This window comes from Epinephelus fuscoguttatus, linkage group LG7 (assembly GCF_011397635.1).
Source record: "Epinephelus fuscoguttatus linkage group LG7, E.fuscoguttatus.final_Chr_v1".
NCBI classification, from domain to species: Eukaryota; Metazoa; Chordata; class Actinopteri; order Perciformes; family Serranidae; genus Epinephelus; species Epinephelus fuscoguttatus.
In genome coordinates, this window is record NC_064758.1 from 25,750,082 (window position 1) to 25,769,415 (window position 19,334).

General features: G+C 41.4%; 1 protein-coding gene across 1 annotated transcript in view; it reads left to right on the plus strand.

Annotated features, from left to right (window-relative positions):
- Positions 1-223: 223 nt before the first annotated feature.
- The window catches only part of LOC125892401 (nerve growth factor-like), a 28,936-nt gene continuing 9,825 nt past the window's right edge, over positions 224-19,334 (plus strand). Inside the window, exon 1 of the mRNA XM_049582401.1 lies at positions 224-402. The gene's annotated coding sequence lies outside the window, so the exon portion shown is untranslated. The remainder of the gene's footprint in view (positions 403-19,334) is intronic.

Below are 19,334 nucleotides of genomic sequence, written 5' to 3' on the forward strand. Positions count from 1 at the left end.
CATGGATGAAACAGTGAGTGGAAAGAGAGTATGAGTAACAGCAGCCAGGTGCAAATTATGAGCAGCTGTGCTTTTTTTTTTTTTTTTTTTTGCTTTTTTGTGACGGCGCACGTGGAGCGGGTAGGCACTAGGACCTGCGGTGAACCACACAGGAGGGAGGGAGCAGCTTTGGGACTCCTCTTACTAAAGTTTTAGAACAATCCATTTCTCAAAGAGTGTGGGAGGGAGACAGACAGAAGCGGATGGCCCGAGACCTGGATTCACAGCTTTAAAAGCAAGAGCGGGATTTGGAGATTGGGATAATTCTGCCCTCAGCCTGGAGAGAGTGAGGTGGAATATAGCAGAGTCCATCAGGAAGTTTTCACTCACTGGGGAGAGCTGAGAAGGAGCAGTAACAGGGTGGTGAGTCCTACCTTGTTCTTGTTAAAACTAATTAAACGTGGTGTTTATGTGTGGGCATGTGTGTGCATATAGGGCAGAGAAATGGAGTGCAAGAAGAGGGAGGAGAAGAGTCTCTCTTAGAAGTTTTCTTCATACCTGTCATTAAGTGAAAGTGGAGCCTGTGAATTGAGATTGAGCTGAGCAGCAGCCAGTTAAGTCCTCCAGTGGGGGGTGAAAATTCCAGCTGACTAGCACACGCAGGAAAAGTTTAGTTGGGTGATAAAGTTTGTGTTGGCTCAGTTCTTTCAATAATTTTCAGTCAGACTAATTTTCCAGGTATACACAGATGGAGAGAGGGACTGGAAGAGGAGACGGTGTAGAGAGAAACAGAGAATAGAGGTGAGGATTAGAAAAAAATGGGGTTCTCCAAACTTCAATGGGAACCAGTTCACTGTTCAGAAAACTCCTGGGACATCAGGTTACCTTCATTCTTCCTCTCCCTTTTTTCTCTCTCTCTCTCTCTCTCCCTCTTTTTCTTTCTGTCTTTCTCTCCGCTCATGTTACACAACCCTTAAAGGACTTGTAGATTCTGATGAGCTCCAATGTCCGACATGAAGCATGTTGCTGAGGTTATCCTTATGTCTGGGTGGGGCCTGGAGCTTGTACGGGGTGTCCAGCTGATCAATGTTTTACACTCATATGTATATTTGTGTGTGTGTGTGTGTGTGTGTGTGTGTGTGTGCAAACGTGTGCGCTAAACACAGACCTCATGCCTCATGCCACTCCTACCAGGGAATTCCTTTCGGGCTTTGACAGGGGAGGAATGTCACTGCGGACCAACATTTACACACACAAACAAACATCACACACTGAAGCCTTCGACAGTGTCCCATAGGTGCAGTGAGTTAGTCAGCCACGTTGGACCTGTTGTGTTGTGTCAATTTCATTTGAGTCTGAAGGAGTGAAAAGGTGTTGTTGGGTCATGGTTTTTAAAAGAAATTCCTGAAAACCAAATGGTAGTAACAGACACAAACACACACACACACACACACACACATCTGTACACTGTCTGCTCCTACAACACTGTGTGTGTGTACATCTGTGTGGGATAAGAAAACAACTCAGTCTAAGCCAGCGAGTAAAGCTCCCCCGAGAGAAAGGTGCTCTGTCCAGTTCAAAAATAAATGTTCTAAATTGTTTACGAGCCTCAATTTTGCTGCCAGTGTGTGCCAGAGGGGAGCCGACTGTGTTTTCATCACCTCTCTGTTGGTCCGCAGAGGAAGTGGAAAGAGAAAGCTGCAGCAGTCTGGCCATATATCTTACATGACATCCCAGGAGATACTGCACTTTGTCTGTGTGGTTAAGTTAACACTGGATAACTCAGAGCATATTATACATCTTTATATACATCTTTATACATCTTTTGAAATTTAACAGAAATTAAAATGCTTGTATCTTTGTGGATTCCTAAAACAGCTTTATAAATTCTGTCACGTGGCCTCTTTTGAGGAAAGAAAAAGATCTGCCTGAATTAGCAAGTTGTTTCCTTTCTGATACCAGTTCCAATACTTAAACTTGAGTATTGACCCATACCAAGTACAAACTAAATAAATAAAAAACATCAAAAAAAAAAAAAAAAAAAAAAAAAAAGTGTTTACTACCAACCCTGAGTAGATGTGAAATGGTTGCTGTCATTGTCATATGGCATGGCTCAGGTTAAATCCTTCTTAGAACATGAAAAAACACATACAGACAATGAATGCCATAGAAATTGCTGACAGTGAAATGGCTAACATTACACCATTCATCAGAAATCAATTCTTCATTGTGGCTCTAAAACAATAGTTGTCAGTGGTTGCACAACTTCCTGTGTAAGCTCCTGTTTTAGAGCAGCAAAGGATAATTCATTTCCAGGATTTTATCCAGGTGTTATGCGATACTCGTAATAGTATTGGAACAAAAAGAATAAAAGGGAGAAAATTACATATTAGTTGGTCTCGTGAAGGCACCCACTGGCTTTGCACTTACAATTAAGCAATCCGTGCTGACGTAGAATAGTCTTGCATAACGCCAATCAAAGTTTCTCTCATCGTGGCGACAGTGACACTGACTGACAACGAGAAAACAGCCGGAAACACCGACAGAAAAATGAATAGTAAACCACACCAAGTATACAGCAAGTCAACACAGTAGTGTAGTAGTAGTATCAGCGACCAAGGGGAAGTGCACGTTCTGACATCATCTTGCAGGATAGATAGGTAGTCAGCTTTTCAACAACAAAAAAAAAATTTAGCCAACTTCCTGTCCCTTGGCCTGTAATCTACATTTGAGTCTGTCTGTTTACAATGTGTCTTGGCTCAACTGTCCGTAAATCAGACTAAAAGGATATCTGTGATATAGCTTGATTGGCATTTCCCCCCTTTATTCTATTGCAATGTTAATACATTTCAACTTACATGATATTTAATTGCAAAAAGGGATGATATGCAACTTTGTTTGGAGTTTAAAATGGAAATGGTCCTCTTAATATATTCTTCAAACCTGGAAGAGTGCCCAATGGCAATGCTAAAACAGCTTAAGCCAAACAAACTAGTGTGTGTGTGTGTGTGTGTGTGTGTGTAAATGTGTATGGAGGGCAGATGGACAGTGCTGTTTTCCCCTGCAGACAAAGATGTCTGTGATTATTCATGACCCCTCTCAGGTTTCCCTTTGAAGCTGAATTACAGCTTTCCCTACGTTAGCACCCGTGTGTCCATGTATGCGTGTGTGTGCACGTATGTGTATGTATGCATGAGCGTATGAGTGAGAGAGAGAGAGAGATATAAGGGGGAAACACTGTAAAATTAGGTACACAAAGTCTACTTACAATGGAACAAATATTGAACTACTTGAATTGTGCATTAGTTTTCAGCTCCAACACGACACTGGGTTAAATATGGCTGGCAGCCATTTGGAGAAAACCGCCAAAGATGATGTTTATGTTACAGTGGGGTTATTTACCCAAACTAGAATATGTAATGGCTGTTAAAATCTTACAGGTCACCATTTCTCAATAATTTTTAATAACATATATCCTTTGCAGTCGTGAATGTCAGATGCACATTGTTTTGTACAACATTTGCCATAGTCGCAGACAAATTTCCAGTGTCCATATAAAATTATGAGAGTTGATGCACGCTGCCATGATCTTGATCATTTGGTGTAAGATGGTCATAAAACTCAGTCTGAGCTGTCTCAAATAAGTCTATTTTGTCTTGACGTTCCAATAAAATCAAACATGTTTAATATTATTTTAATTTTTTAGTCTTGGCTCAAGTAGTGACGTTCAATGACATTAACATTGTCATTAACTAAAAGGTGCACTCTCACCAGCAGCGAACAGGAAGCAGAAAACCAGGTAGACAGTAGGCACACAGAGGCAAGCACCAAGTGACCTACCCTACTCTCCCTCTGATTGGTTGGTACTGGTTGCCTTCATTGGTTGGGTTCATTAGGTTTAGACATGAGGAGTGAGATCAGTTAGTGTTGGGATAAGAGTATTAGGGTAAGCCAATCAGAGACAGAATAAAGCAGAGTAGGGCGAGATATGCCTTCGCCATCCTAGGAAAAAAAAATTGCTCACCAGTTAGCCTGGTTTCGTCAAAAGCGTCAAAACACACTGGTTCGGCAGTCAAGTGTGTGAGACGCAGCAGGCTTTCCACCAACTCCAATGTAAACCCATATGTATCAATATTAGACACTCAGAGCAATTTAAAGAGCGTGAAAGTCTGCTCAGATTGGGTGGAGGTGGATGGGTCCAACAAAACCAGACTTTGACCTAGGAGACAGTTGTTCAAGATCAAGCAACAACAACATTGGCAGTGACATTTGTGCCATCCAAAGCATGGTGTTATGTAGGGACACACCACCACATTTCCAGCCGTGTTTGTGCCACTGAGATCACAGTGTGCTTTTTGGTGACATTTACAATAACCATAACCTAGTAGTTTTGTTGCCTAAACCTAACCACTGACCCCTTCTTACCACCATCTCCTTCTATGTCAAGATACAATGCCAAAGGCTGCCACGGTGTCATGTAAGTAACATCAGGACTTCTGCCTAAGCAGCAAAATATGAGTATAGATGAGATCATGTTGCAGCTGGCATTATGGGGGCTGCAGCGATTTCTGTCCAGATTTTTTTCTTTTTGAAGTCAGCGACTCCTAATCTTTGCAAAACACATTGCCTTTAGATGTGAGACAGTGTCAGACTGTAGTCTTACAAAAGTCATTGCAAAGTCTTCTTGTGCATGGCAGGCATAACAATGCATCAGTTTTAATTTGAGCTTGGTGTGTCTAACAATGGGTGAAAATAACCATATTTAAATTTGGATAAGTAACCCAACCGCAATATATAAAAATGACACCAACACAGGGTCAAAACAACCCGTTAGTATTGGGTACAGTTAAGCCGGTATTGCATCAGTGGACCCTGTGATTTGTGGTGTGAAGTAAAGTAGATCCAACTAAAATAAGACGTAACTACTGAGTTTTTACTGGAAATGCTGCATTCATTTGTGAATTCAGAGACATTCAGTTCCGTCTCTCACAATTTATCTTTGTCATATTTGCAAATATCTGAAACAGCTCAATAGTCAACACATCACTGTCAGATTTCAAGATGTATTTGGAGTCGATGGTGTTGTTTGCTGTTCTCAGGGCTGAGATGAAATATAATGCCATAATCTCAACAGGCGTGCAAATGTATGAAACTGCACTCACTCAGATTATGACAGAAAGCAGATCCACCCCCTAAACACATAAAGGATGGAATGGTGTGAGCTGTCTAGACTGCAGAGTTGTATAGGACACCTGGGCAGGGGAGAGGCTGCAGCAGCACACCTGGACTGTCAGTTTAACTATGGCTATTTAACCTGAGGGCCTAACACCAACTGCACTAACCCTTAAACACAAATATCATTAAAAAAAAAAATAATCTAAATGGTCTTGCAGTGTTTTTCCTTTCACCTAAACACAAGCCTACAATGTATATAGCACACATTGTTGCTCTTGTTACCCCTGTTGTAAAGCTCTTATGCACTGTACTGGATTTTGTGTGTTGAAGCGCAGCAGTACACCTATATGAAAAAGTAAGGGATGAGGATGACAACTAGCAAGTTCTTTTTTATCTCTACACTCTTCAGGTTATTTTAGACCATACATTTGTTATTTTCACCCTAGACAGCAGATCTGCACCGACAAAAGGGTCAAAACAGTGAAAGTGAAAATCATGTCAATTTTTTAAACCCATTTTGCTGACACAGTATCTGACACAGTTTAACAATTAATGCAGTGTAAAACAACATAATTGTTCCTATGATACCTTGCAGCCTACTATAGACAGCACTATCTGGAAAAGTGATTTAAACCATTTATGACTGGAATTGTGTTACATGGTTTAGTTGTTATGGTAAATTGCATTGTTAATGTTGTGTGTAGTACACTTCATCCAGGTCATTTGTTGCAGACTACACACAGAAACACGTTTGAGGTCTTATCAGATCACAAAAGCTTACGGCAAACTTATCACAATGCGCCTCATTCACCAGTGTGTTCTTAAGTTTTTCTTAAATGTGGTTTTAAGAAAGGTTCTACAGTAAGAAAAGTAGAGCCCGACTGATGTATTAGCTAGCCGATAAACTGGCCAATATTGGTCAATCATAGATATATTGGAAGCATTGCATACGTTGTCTGATATGCACCAGTATGACTTTGTTTTTGTTTTTTTGCAAACTTGAATGCAGAAAAAGATGCTTGGGATAATTTAAAATTATTAAATCACAAAGGAAGTTTGCTGTTTCAGCGACTGATGTCATTTTTAATAGTACCATTTATTGTTAAATTACAAAATTTCCTGCCTCCATTACATATTTGTCACAAGTGTTGATCTATTTTGTGAAAATTAGCTCATTATCATTATAGAATCTGCAAAAAAAGTGTGTGTTTTTGTATATCTATTTAATGTATTTGTAGTATAAGCTGAAACATCAATATCAAAAGTTTTGACTGGCCCCAAAAATCCAGTGTTGGTCAGGCTCTAAAGAAAAGTCCATGTCCAAGTCATGGTGTGTTCTTAAACCACAGTTATTCCAACAAATGTTCTTATAATGATGAATAGTTTTGGCTTCCTAAACTGAAAGCCTGTGCCAGTTATTAATAAGTATAGGTAAACGTCACGCCAGTCCCCATTAAAGCCATCTTACAGCAGCAGTAAAGACGGCATTGTGTGAGTACACCTAGGCTGCAGAAATAAATAAGCCTACTCTGAACCTACTGATAGCCGGATTGGGTCGTAATTTTTCCGCCACTATTCTCGGGTTCGGACGGGTCGGGCTCCTCATAATAGACTTGGCCCCACCTTGACGGCACCACTGGCCGCACACATGTGAGTTGTTGACGGTGACAGCGTGTGTGTCGGCTTCGTCGAGTGCACCAAGTGCAGCACGATGCTGGTATATGACAACAAAAAGACAGGGACCTCGACACTTAAGAGGCACATGACGAAGGCTTGCCATGGAAAGAAAGACGAGAGTCAGCTTTCAATGTCCACATTCGTATCCTTAAAAAAAATGTCAGGTTTAAACCGGGCTTGGGCTCGTAATTACGGTTAAAGGGACGGGCCGGGCTCGGACAGAACATGCACGGGCTCGGGTGGGGTCGGGCTGGATTTTTTGGGCCCGATCTAAGCTCTAGATCAATCACTAGAAGAAGAATATTACAAAGAAATTTCCTATTATGAGTTTGTGAAGAACCAATCTTCTTCCAGTCTTTTACCAGTTAGATACAGATGGTAGCAGCCTTTAGCCCCACTACCGTTCATTTGAACACTTATTCTCAGTTACAGTTCTCACAGTTTAACTTGCATGAGCATTATCTGCAGACCTGATCATCCTCTAATTCTCTTTTCGCCAAAAAGTTACAGGTTTGACACTATATTTCCTTCCTTGACTCTTCCTAGCTCACTGACCTTAGCATTTTTAGCAGCAGTGAGTCTTAGCTAGGTACCAAAATAATATCCCACTTGGTTTTTAACCCATGTCCAAGAAAACTGACTCGCTAACACAGGCTTATATATTATTATTCATTATATTGCTTTATTTTTTGTTTCATTTTGTGTCTGTACTCTCTGCATTTAAGGCTTTATCTGCTACAATCATGTCAGTCAAGCATTTTAGCTCACACAGTGTGAAATGTGAAGTGATTCTGCTTGACACAGAGCACATTTTCAAACTTGACAGCCAGTTTTTGTTTTCTATTATTTTGTGTTATTTCACACTTTAAATGTTAGCATTTATCTGTGTGGTGCTGTGTGGTGAGGATGACCAGGGGAGAAATATGGAGTGAAACAAAGTTGGATTAATATGTTCTTTGTAGGGAAAATAAAAAAGTTCAACATAGGTGAAATAGGTGATGTTCCAGAACAAAGCTTTACTGTTTTGGAAAAACGAGGAGATGATAATTCACGGGTCAATGTATAACACCAGGCCGTGCTTTGGTTCTCCTCTGGGTCACTGGAGCTGCAGTCTGGCACAGGTCAGCGCACAGACCAGGGTAAGAACATCTGGTGTAAAGTGAGCCAGCTCAAGTGTTCTGTCTGAAATCAGTGGGAGAGGTAAAAGGTCAGAGTTGGGGCATCGGGGTTACGTCTGTGTTTGCGGAGGAAAACTGGGATCTGGAGGTCGCCGCAGGTCAGGATCCTGAGCCATGTGGCACAGGAGCGGAGTGGAAAATACGGAAACGTGATGTCACCTCCAGGTTTACTTTCCGCAGTAATTCTTGTTGACGTTTCCTTTACAAACAACTTCTCACAATGTTTGGGAGAAAACTGATGCAACAGAAATCACAGCTAACTTTGTTTGACATTTGTAACCTACTGGATTTGGACGGAATTGTTGTGAGACACGAGCAGATTCTTTTGTCCCAGCACCTTTTTCCCCCCATGTGGACCTGGTTTTCAGCACTGTATAAAAGAATCAAGAATAATGCACTCCTGTGTTTGGACTTCTCTATACACTGAAAACTGAATCCAGGACTGTTAATGCAAGTCAGTCTTTGTGTTGAAGATCTGATTTCCACAGGTGCTCCATCAAAGGGTTATGTTTGCCAGCGTCTGCCCGTTTCTGTTTCAGTGTCTGCGCTCATGTGCGTCTGTGTGCACTGTATATGCTCCCAAAAAAATGACAACTAAATGTGCAGACATGCCTGTTCATTCCACATTAAATGCCTCTATGACTTTCAGTTATGGCTCACGCTTTCTCTCAAGCATGTGCACGCAGCCCAAACACACAGTAGCCGATAAATCACCAAATTACCGGGGCTGTTCTTGCAGCTAGAATAACAGTGTTGTGGTCTTAATCTGTTGACTTAGTACACATCTGGTGTTTCACCACAACCCTTTTAATATGTGTGTGTGTGTGTGTGAGTGTGTATGTACATTTGGATTCAAGTGATGACACCGTCTCACTCTCCCTTTCCTTTCCCTTTATCCCGAACGGTAGGTTGACTATAGCTTGTCCCAACATGAAACTCTCCCTCGTTGCCATCAACAGAACAAGAATACTTCAAATATTCATATTCACTCCAAAGCCTTAAATCAGATACAGTTTGCATTTACTGTGAGATGCTTTCTGAGAAATATCTTGTCAAGCCATCTGTTCTTGGAGATTCTCGTGTACTTAGAAAGACTAGCTTTACTGAAAGAAGGGGAGATATAGATACATAAACCACGCCAGTGTAGGAGGAATGTGGTTTGTACATGTGTATGAGCAATGCGCATGTGTGTGCATGTATATGTATACATGTGTTTGTATTGGATACTCATCAAACACACACATTCACATACACACACACACACACACACACACACGCCTTAGCCCCAAGGATACAAGAGAAGCCACTTACTATGCACTTATTCGGATTATGCTGATTTGGGAATGCACAGCACGCAGGAGGATGAGCCACTGGCTAGTCATAACAGATTGGTCTCCTACACAATGAGCAGAAATGAATAAGGCGTCATTCTTCTTACGGCTGTTTTAGCCAGACAGGATCCCCCCCCACAAAAAAACATACAGAGGCATGAAGGACTTTACAAGCAGCTCTGCCTTCAAGCAAATCTGTTTGATCTGTCGTCAAGTTTTGTTTTAGTTAAACCTCGAGGATTAATGGCGTGTCATGAGGAGTTTTTGGGGAGGATGACACCTTAGGAAGCCATTTCTCTCTACTGGATTCTCTGTTAAGCCCGTGCATCAAGCTCCACGGTAAATATTAATTCATCCAAACCCCCGCTGCAGGTCACATACGCACGGACACAAACACGCATGCAGACGCGCTGGAAAGTAGCCACTCGATCTCTTTCACCATAACTCTGCTCACACGCTGAACATGGCATGCTGCTAACAGACAGAGGATGGGCCTGGGAGGTCCCACGCAGACAGGTGGTTGACATCAGCTGGAGGGGGGGAGGGAGATATGGACTGAGGGAGATAGGGAGGCAGAGAGAGACAGGAGCAGAGAAAGAGAGATGACAGAACGATGTGGAGACCACACAGAATGGAAAATGGCCGGGTCAGGTCTTTAGTGAGAGGGGTGAGACTGTAATCAAACAAACGCTGGGAGTGACGACAAGATCACATTTTTATACTCTTCGGAGGATTCAGCCCAGTCCGGACAAGGACATCTATAATAGTACAGCAGGGTGGATTGTGCTGGTCTGTGTTATATGATTGAATAAAGAACATAGTTTAACAGTTTAACAAAGGGGTTTCAGTGATGCTAGTTTCTGATGTTTAGATATCAATGATAATTGATGTTACCATGATAGCATTAGTGCTAAGATATTAGCATGCCAAAAACCATTGCAAGTCCATATTTTTCACCCAAAATTGCCGCATGGTTGAAAATAAATACACACTCACACTGTGTCACGTTACGCAATGACCCCAAAACCTAAGTCCGTCATTTAAGTTTTTGGAACAGGTTCGATTATCTGTGTTTTTCGCGCCCGTCAAAAGCCTTTAGAGAGCTGTTCGACCGAGACGCGGTGAAGAAAGCGTGATGACGGGACACATCTGCAACAAGAGAAAGGAATTTCAAAACTGACTAACAGATCAGATAGTGATATCAAGGTGGATGATGATGATGATGATGATGATGATGATGAGGAGGAGGAAGATGTAATCACGAAGGAGGACCTCACACAGACAGAAACAGAGAGCAACAGTGTGGAGAGAGGCAACAGACAGCTCAGACGCTTCAGGTAGATGAATGCCAAACACGGCCAGGGTGTGGCAACAGCCAGGGAAGGAAGCAAGGAAGCAGATGTGTCTTTATGTTTTGTCTTATGTTGGCGGATTTTTGCAATGAGTAGAACAATAAAATGCATCAATGCACACGATTGACAAGGTTTTTATTGGATGACAGATTTAAAAAACACAGGAAAAAAGTGTGAGTGTCATTCGTTTTGCAGATATATGGTTATGAATTAAAGTACTGGTAGATAGATGTTAAGATATTTTACACAATAAGAGAAAACTTCAGTCTGCTAGTGGCTCTACAGGAAAGATGGATTGCAGGATGTTGAATTCTTGGAAGATCATAATTTTCTGCATAAAATTTAATACCTATCCAAGCAAGAGTAATTGCGATCTTCTGGTTTCAACCGACCAATATTGCTATTCACTGAGCCATGCCACTCGCCTGACCAAAAAAAAAAAAAAAAAAAATCAAATAACAAAATAAGGATGTGAGGTGCCTGCAAAGAGGCTGTCAGTTATGCTTGATGGCTCTTGAAGGACTTGCATAGCAGCAGGATGTCGTCACACGAGTGAGGTCTTTACCTATTTTGCTTCAGTATCCTGTCGCAAGATACTTAATCTCTTCATGCTTCAGAGGTGCCGCGTTGGCTGGCTGACTCTTCGACCCAAACAAGCGGGCCGAAAGTAAATTGAGTTAAATTTAACAAATCAATTCCACGTTACGCCAATTTAAACTGGACGGCAAAGCCGACATTAGATGGCAGCTCGAGCACTTTCCCTGTGCTGCAGCAGCCTCTCTGATGCCATTTACACCTATTGTCAAAATTAGCTCATTGTCATAACAGGATCTCTTTCTCATTGTTTAGCTCTCCTCCCCAGCTAGCCTTCAGATGGGAAGAACAGGCTATTTATATGCTTATTGTGTAGCGCATACCTTCATTAGAAGAATTACGAACACGCATATCTTAATGTCTGACGCAACATATACCCAATGTGCGTCGATGGGCCCACACCCATGCTCATGGCATCAGACACAAGTGGGGCGTAATGGAAAAACTTGGGTGTCTGAGTGAGCACATCTGTCTATCTACGCCCACGTTTCACTTTATGTGCCGTAGAAAATTTACCTGGGTGACTCACTGACGAGCACGTTGTGTTGCTGCTTTGACAGCGTGCAGTCAGAGTGTCACATGCAAATCTATATGCTTGATTCTGTCAGGATTAAGAGCTGTGAAATACGCATTCAAAAGCACAGATATGAGATTGCGAGATGAGTCAAATCAACCTTCAGATGATGGACTGAATGAGTCATTCTAACATTAGTCAGTGATCTTTATCAAAAACACCACTGATATTTGTTTCACCTCATCAGTGTGAGCGACTTCAGTCATATACATGCTGATATAGATGTGGTTCGTATCAACATGACTGAACCTCTGTAAACATTTTTTAGGTCCTGCTCTGGAAGGTGCCCTGAGAGTAAATAAGCAACATGAGCTCCAACACCTCTGACAGTTGGTTTCTGTCTGCTGGAGCACAAAACAGTGAAATTATATTTTCTGTTAAAGCTATTGGGAGGAAAGATACAGAAACTCCTCAGCTCTTTGCATCTCCCTGTGGCCTTAATTCCTCCCCCCTCCCCTGTCCTTGAACTCCTCTTTGTCTCTGTGTCTGCTCCCCCAAAACATTGTACTTCCTTTCTTTGCTTCTCTGTATCACATGCTCCTTTATTTGCTAAAATCCCAAGACATCTCATTGCCCATCTGTATCCCGCCCTCCATTACTTATTGCCTCTCCCCATCCCTTGGTGTCTCCGATTCCTTCCTCTCCATCCCTCTGTCTGCATCTCTCTCTGTGGCCAGACAGGCATTCTTGCCTCTGGGCCTCCTCCTCTCAGTGCTCCGCTCTGGGATGTTAGATTCTCACCAGGAAAGGGGAGTTATTACTGCGGCCATGCCAAAAGATTAACCACTTGTCATGAGAAGATTGTTGAATGTCAAGGTCATAAAAACTAGGGGTCTGGAAAACATGTTAATCATTGTGTTCGTCCTGACTTCAAGGCCTGGAGGACTGGCCTCCCACGTCTGCTGGTCCAGCGCGGGGAGAGAGTGGGTTGACTGGGGATGGGCCTGGTTGTAGGGAGGGGGGGGGGGGAAGAGGGGAAGAGTAAACTTTTCACTAACACAGCCACAGTGCTCGCACAGTGCTCTGGCTGCGGTTTTGCCATATTGCCAAAATAATCTCGTGCCTGGAGCTCTTCTGGGGTTCAAGACAGCAGCCGGGAGTTCATAATAAGGACATTGAAAATACCATCACACTATCTTCTCCAGAGAGTGTTCACTAAGCCATGCATCATTTTTTATGTTACTTTATATCCACTACTGACACTACTAAATATATGAGAGTTTGGCGCTCACCTCCTGCAGGAGTACCTCTTTGCTTCAGAACCAAGGGCATAGGTTTTATTTCAACACTGGGCGTGACACACATGAAGTGGGAGGTTTGGGCCTCCTCTGCAAAAACATTCTGAGCATCAAACACTTAATTTTATTTATCTTAAATATAACTATCTCAACATTTCTTTTCAATTTCTGTGTGTGCACACAGCCCTGCAGTCTCATGCCATGGCGTGGATGTGGTGCGTTTACCTATGCTAATTAGGTTCAATTGGCACATGCTTTCAATTTAGAGGACGAGGGGATTCATCATGATAAGAACACAGCTACAAACAAGTCAGTGATTTAAGAACACGTCATGAACGTAGGAAGTATTGGTGAATGAGGCCAACTGTCTGTAAGGGACTTTGGAAAGTAAAGTTTAAGAGTGACAGCGGCAGTATGAACATATGCTCACAGTATTGCAGAACACGGCATCCCCAGAGTAAAATGTATATGTGGGATGCTAACTTGTCCTGTAGGGGTCATTGTATTGTCATGGGTGTCTGTCAATATTGGTAGGAACCATTCACTGAGGGACAGGTGCTGCCAGACGGTGGCGCACACATTGTTTTTTGACTGCAACGCCAGGCCACATCAAGTCTGCTCAATGTAATGCTGAAAATTTGTACCTTTGAATGATTCATGGACACAGACTCTTGGAAGTTTGCACGTTTTCATTGAAGACTACGGCTGTGATAAATAACTGATGGAGGGCTGCAACGATTAATCGACTAATCGATAACTAATCGACTATAAAAATAATCTGTGACTATTTTAGTAGTCGACTAATCTGTTTGAGTCATTTTTCATAGAAAAATACTATAAAACTACCCCAAAATACTCTTACTGCAGCTTCTTATGTTCATATATCAGCAGCTTTACACATTCCCCCATGACAGTGAACTAAAACCCTTTGGCGTGAGTATGAAACAAGACATTAGATGACATAAGTTTGGGGTTTGGGAGAGACAGACCGACATTTTTCGACATTTTAAGACATTTTTCGATAAAATGATTAGGCGACTAATCGAAGAAATGATCAACAGATTAGTCGATAATGAACATAATCATTAGCTGCAGCTTGTCTTTTGATGCAAATGATTCATCAAAAGACAAAGAAGAAGTGGACTCTTTGTTTTCACCTGAGGAACAGCGGTCGGTACGGTCAGGCGAGCGTGTCAGTTAGTAAGTAACCTGTCTATGCAGCCCCTCTGCGGCTTTAAATTTAGACCTAGCCGCTGTACGGCCCCTTCATTATTGCTTATGTGATGTGTTCCAAAGGCTCTGCAATGCACAATTCAAATTTAAGTTTGAGTGCAAATGTATTTATTGAACAGACAAAAAAAAACATGCTACTTGTGATTCTGAATTTGCAGAACTGTACAATAAACATAACTGGCCTCATATCAACGGCAAACAAAAGTTACAAAAACGCTGTTTAGATCTCGAATACAAAGCAATCCGCTGCTAGCAACATTAGCATTGTAGCTAAAATGGCACTGTTGAGTACAGCACAGAGCACCAGAATGAAAAATACTGTGCTGACTAACCCTTGATTTTTCTGCTGTAATGTGAATATGCCTGGTGACATAAACCCATATTGCTTCAAGCCAAGACTGGGTTCACTCATATTGCTGCAGTGGTTTTCTACTAAATACATTTTAATACTTTTCAAAATGCAAGGACTACATGAGTCCCACCTGTTCATGAACATCTCCAGAAACATGCGTATTACCAAGCAGGCAGTTTTTTCTTGTTTTGTTTTGCTTTCCGGGAACGTGTTAGAAACCACATTATTAAACAAACAAAAAAGCGAAACACTGATATTCATTGGTGTACAAAGAGCTGCATTGTTTCACTTTACAGTTTGCTACGCATCTCCCCCTTCCAAATGCAATTACTGCCGAAATTTCGCTCTCAGCTAAAATGTTATTTATCTTGGATTCCTCTCACAAACACCACAAGGATTCAATCTTCCCATTATGATGAATCACTGTTCGACTAACTGTAGGACAATGTGCGACAACAGGGAAAAGGCTAAGGTTACAGTGTAGTCGTGTCTCTGCTTTGTCTCAGGGTTGCCCTTGCAAATAAAAAACAACTCTGGTACCAGTATTGTGCCAAGAGTCGACGTAGAGGTTTTAACCACATGGAACATTGAGCACGACTGAAGACGTGCAAATTCTCAGCTATAAAGCAGATAAAAAGCCCAGAGAGATATAGGATATGCCAAACTTAAAGCCTGTGGTTACTGGAACTGTGTTTCAGTGTCTTGGACAGGAATGGGAGCCTTGAAGTGCCATCGAGCGTTGATACATCAAAGAGAAAGGACGTGCATGGTGACATTAAACTCATATATGTGTTATTGTATCTATTGTCTGACAGGTATGTGGGACACATGTAGACGGTTTTAGCATTCAGCTAAACTGCACTGGCACCCTTTTCCTCTCTGACTCAATATCTGACATCTACTTTTCTTGGACAGTGTGCATCACTGAAAAAAAAAAAGAGTAAAAGTGGAGCCACATGCAGACACATGGCCAACTGTTTTAATTATCCCAGTTCCAAGACAAATTCTTTCCACCGGGAATGCTAATTGAAATCCTATTGTCTGAGTTTTTGGCATGTCTTTGGAGAAATGATTTTACAGCTTCTGAAGCAGTAGCCAATTATTTGTAGCCCACAACACACAAAACAAACACACACAGTCTCGGTTTGAGACGGCCAAGTTGGAAGACTGAGGAGAGGGTCAGATCTCCACTGAGAGGGTCTACGAATGTGATCAGAAAATGGTTGTGTAATTTTCACAAAACACAAGGAAATGATAGAGAGGATCCACAAGAGCAGTGCTCTGCACCTGCACACACACACACACACACACACACACACACACACACACACACACACACACACACTCGCACAGTCTTGAAATCTGTTATCATTGTCAGAGAACGAAACGGCTGTGTATCCAGGAAGTTACCTCTGGCTTTTAACCATGAGAGAATAGATGAACATTAGGTCAGATTCCAGGAGCAGAAAGGGAGAACCTGGATAAATGAGAGACAGACTGACAGACAGAAAGAAAGCGAACCAGAGAAAGTCACGAAACGGCAGGATGAAGACGCTGGCTTGCTGCCAGAGTCTGTTCCTTTTAGTTTCCACACCTTGGCTCCCTGCTTCCCTGATATTCTCAAGATGCCCTGAACAGATACTCAAGCTTTTATGTTACCACAGCTGATGAAAAGAAACACTTGTGTAAAAATGGTGGTATACATACATAAAATCTTACAGGCGCCAGCCGTATACAGACTTCTCAATTCAGCACGCTCTCACAGTGCGGCACCACGTTCATTTACGGTGTTATTACGGGCAAATTTGTTTGAAATAGTTGATCGTAAAACCTGATGCCACAGAAATATTTCAGAGGTCTTGTTGGCAGCATGTTGCTGAGCTGGGAAACATTCAGTGGATGAGTGAAGTACCTGCGTCTGCACGACTGACCTTTTATTCAACTTTGCTGGCCGATACTGGCAGTCGTTTGAAAGCTACTTGTTTTAAGAGAAAGTTGGAAACACATTTACCTGTGTGTTGTACACGCTAGGCATATTTTATTACTGCACCCAGTAAACCCATCACGCTAATACAAGCTGATGTAAAGGACTCCACATATGTTCTTTTCCCCATATTATAGCAGTCGGTCGGTTCAAACTACAACAGTTCGTACAGTAAATGTTCTTTGATCTGCATATCTTGTATCATTTGTCATTGCACTGAGGACTCAAGTGCTTTAACAGGTTGTGTGTGCCTGTCACTCTCTTCCTGTGTCCTGAGGCCAGCAGCAGAGTTTACTGTTTGAAGTATCCCTGATGCACAACAGGTGCCTCGGTTCTCACAGCAAATGTCTTTTAAACATGAAGACGAGGGGAAAGGACAGGGCAGAGGCTGATCTCCTTCATCTCTGCTACTCACATTACAACTGTCACATGTCTAATGTCTTGACAGCATTCTCTTGTAGTGTTTTTTCTGCTATTAGGGCTGGGATAACATTCTTATCTCCAGATCTGATACTATCAAGACTACTTTTAAAGTATTGTGATTCGATGTTACAGTTTCTTTCAGCTTTTGTAGACCACAGGGAAAAGTCGAATCGTACACTTCTAGAGATTGTATATCATGAGGCATATTTCCACACACAATGTACATCTCAACATGTATGGCTTTTTTTCTCAAGAGCATCATTTACTGAAGAGAAAAGTGGTAAATAAACCAATAACTGCTTTTATGGTCTTATTTTTCACAAAGTATAAAGTACATAAGTATATATAAAGTATATTTTTATTCCTGTGAAACACTGAGCTTGCTCTGTGAAAGGTGCTTTATTAAATAAACTTCACTAACTCACCAAAATGTACATGTACAATAGAATGAATTATAAATATAAAATTTTTGAAGTTAACTAAAACGGCTACATTTAGCTGTCATCACAATGTTTCCTGCACATTGATTTATTTGTGGCGGGCACCACAATATCAACATTAACAGCCACATTTTATTTATTTATTTTTTTAGTATTTAAAATAGATAAACTCTTATTTCATTGTCGAGCTGCGCGCAGTGCATTGATTTGCTCAGCCCATCGTTCTGCTCTCTCTCCCTCCGTGATTGTCAGACTAAAATAAAGACAAGAATTAGCTAGCTGGTGCACCCCACGGCCCACCCGTCTGTCTTGCCAGTGTTAGAAGACTATTAGCCTGGAGGAGAGCGAATGGAAGCTCCGGAGATGGACCCTCAGTAGCAGCTGTAGCAACTCAAATTAAGCCAGCACAAACCCCGGTGCCAAGGCTCACAGTGGGCTGATTCTAATCCGTGTAATGGCAGCAACAGAAAGTTTGCTGATCTGGTGGGGAGTTCTTGCTGACTGAATTCGAGTTGCTACAGCCACTGAAAGTCTGTGTCCTCACACTGTCTGCTGTTAATGCTTTCTCACTTCAGCTGTGTTTTTCACGGTATGGATATGACATCACTAGGGTTGCAACGGTATAAGATTGTCCTGGTACATTAACTGTCTCAGAAAATATTGGGGTTTCATGGCATCATGGTATTACAGAATTTATATTATTATTAGTCAGAATGTTTTTTTTTTTGGTTGAACACATGTTACAATAATTGAAACTTGAAACCATTTTGTTAATGAAAGTATGTGTAAGAAGTTGAAAATAACTGAAACAAAGTTATTTTGCAGTTATTTTGCTTTTTTTGTTTCAATATCCTAAATAAGCAAATGAACATGGTGTGGTATCTGTCGACTTTTATATCACAGTATACCCTAAAACCAGTGTATCGCTGCAGCCCTAGACATCTTATTACTCATAGATTACCACAATAAAATCAGCAACTTCTTTTCACCTTCACATTTCAATTCAGGCTTAAAAAAAAAAAAAAAAAAAGAATGATCAAAAACTTTTGACAAAATGCTTTTTCTCACCTTGCACAATAAATATTACATACATTGAATTTTTTTTTTTGTGTGTGTGAAACGAAACCATGATGTATGTATCCTTATAAATCACGAAGTAGAAGGATAATCAGGCTTCCTTGGTTCAATTTTCAAATTTGGATTGGATTTTTAAACTTAAAATCCAAAGTAATTTGAAGATAATTATACTACGCTCTATTGAAATTTTTATTAACGAAAAAAAAGTGTTTATGTGCAAACATAAGCAATTCATTTCAAACTGTTTCTACAAATGATTTAGTTTATATCAAATCCTGCCGTCATTATTCTTCATTGACAATGTTTGTGTAGATGCAAAAGCGTAACGTCAAATTAAGCAGAATTATAAACATTGCACTATTTCAAGTTTTTTCAGCCTGTAATGTGTACGCCACATACCAGGTGTTTCCAAGAACAGCCAGCCTCACTGACAGCCTCTCAAGAACGTTTGGAGTGCAACTTCATTATGCTTTTAACAGACGCTGCATGACATAATTTCGCGTGACAAAGAACTTGATTCATGACATTATCTTGGCTGTTGCATTAGCTTCACGAGGCGGCTTGCCTAAACTGTGACGAGCAGATTGTCTTTCCGTAGATGACAAGCTTCCATTACAACGGTGATTGAAACAGTAGCTTGACGAGGAATGGATGCGTTGCAGTTGTGAGTGCGGCTCTGTGAAGCGACAAGGAATCTGATGCAGATGTGGATTCTGTTGCAGCCCTC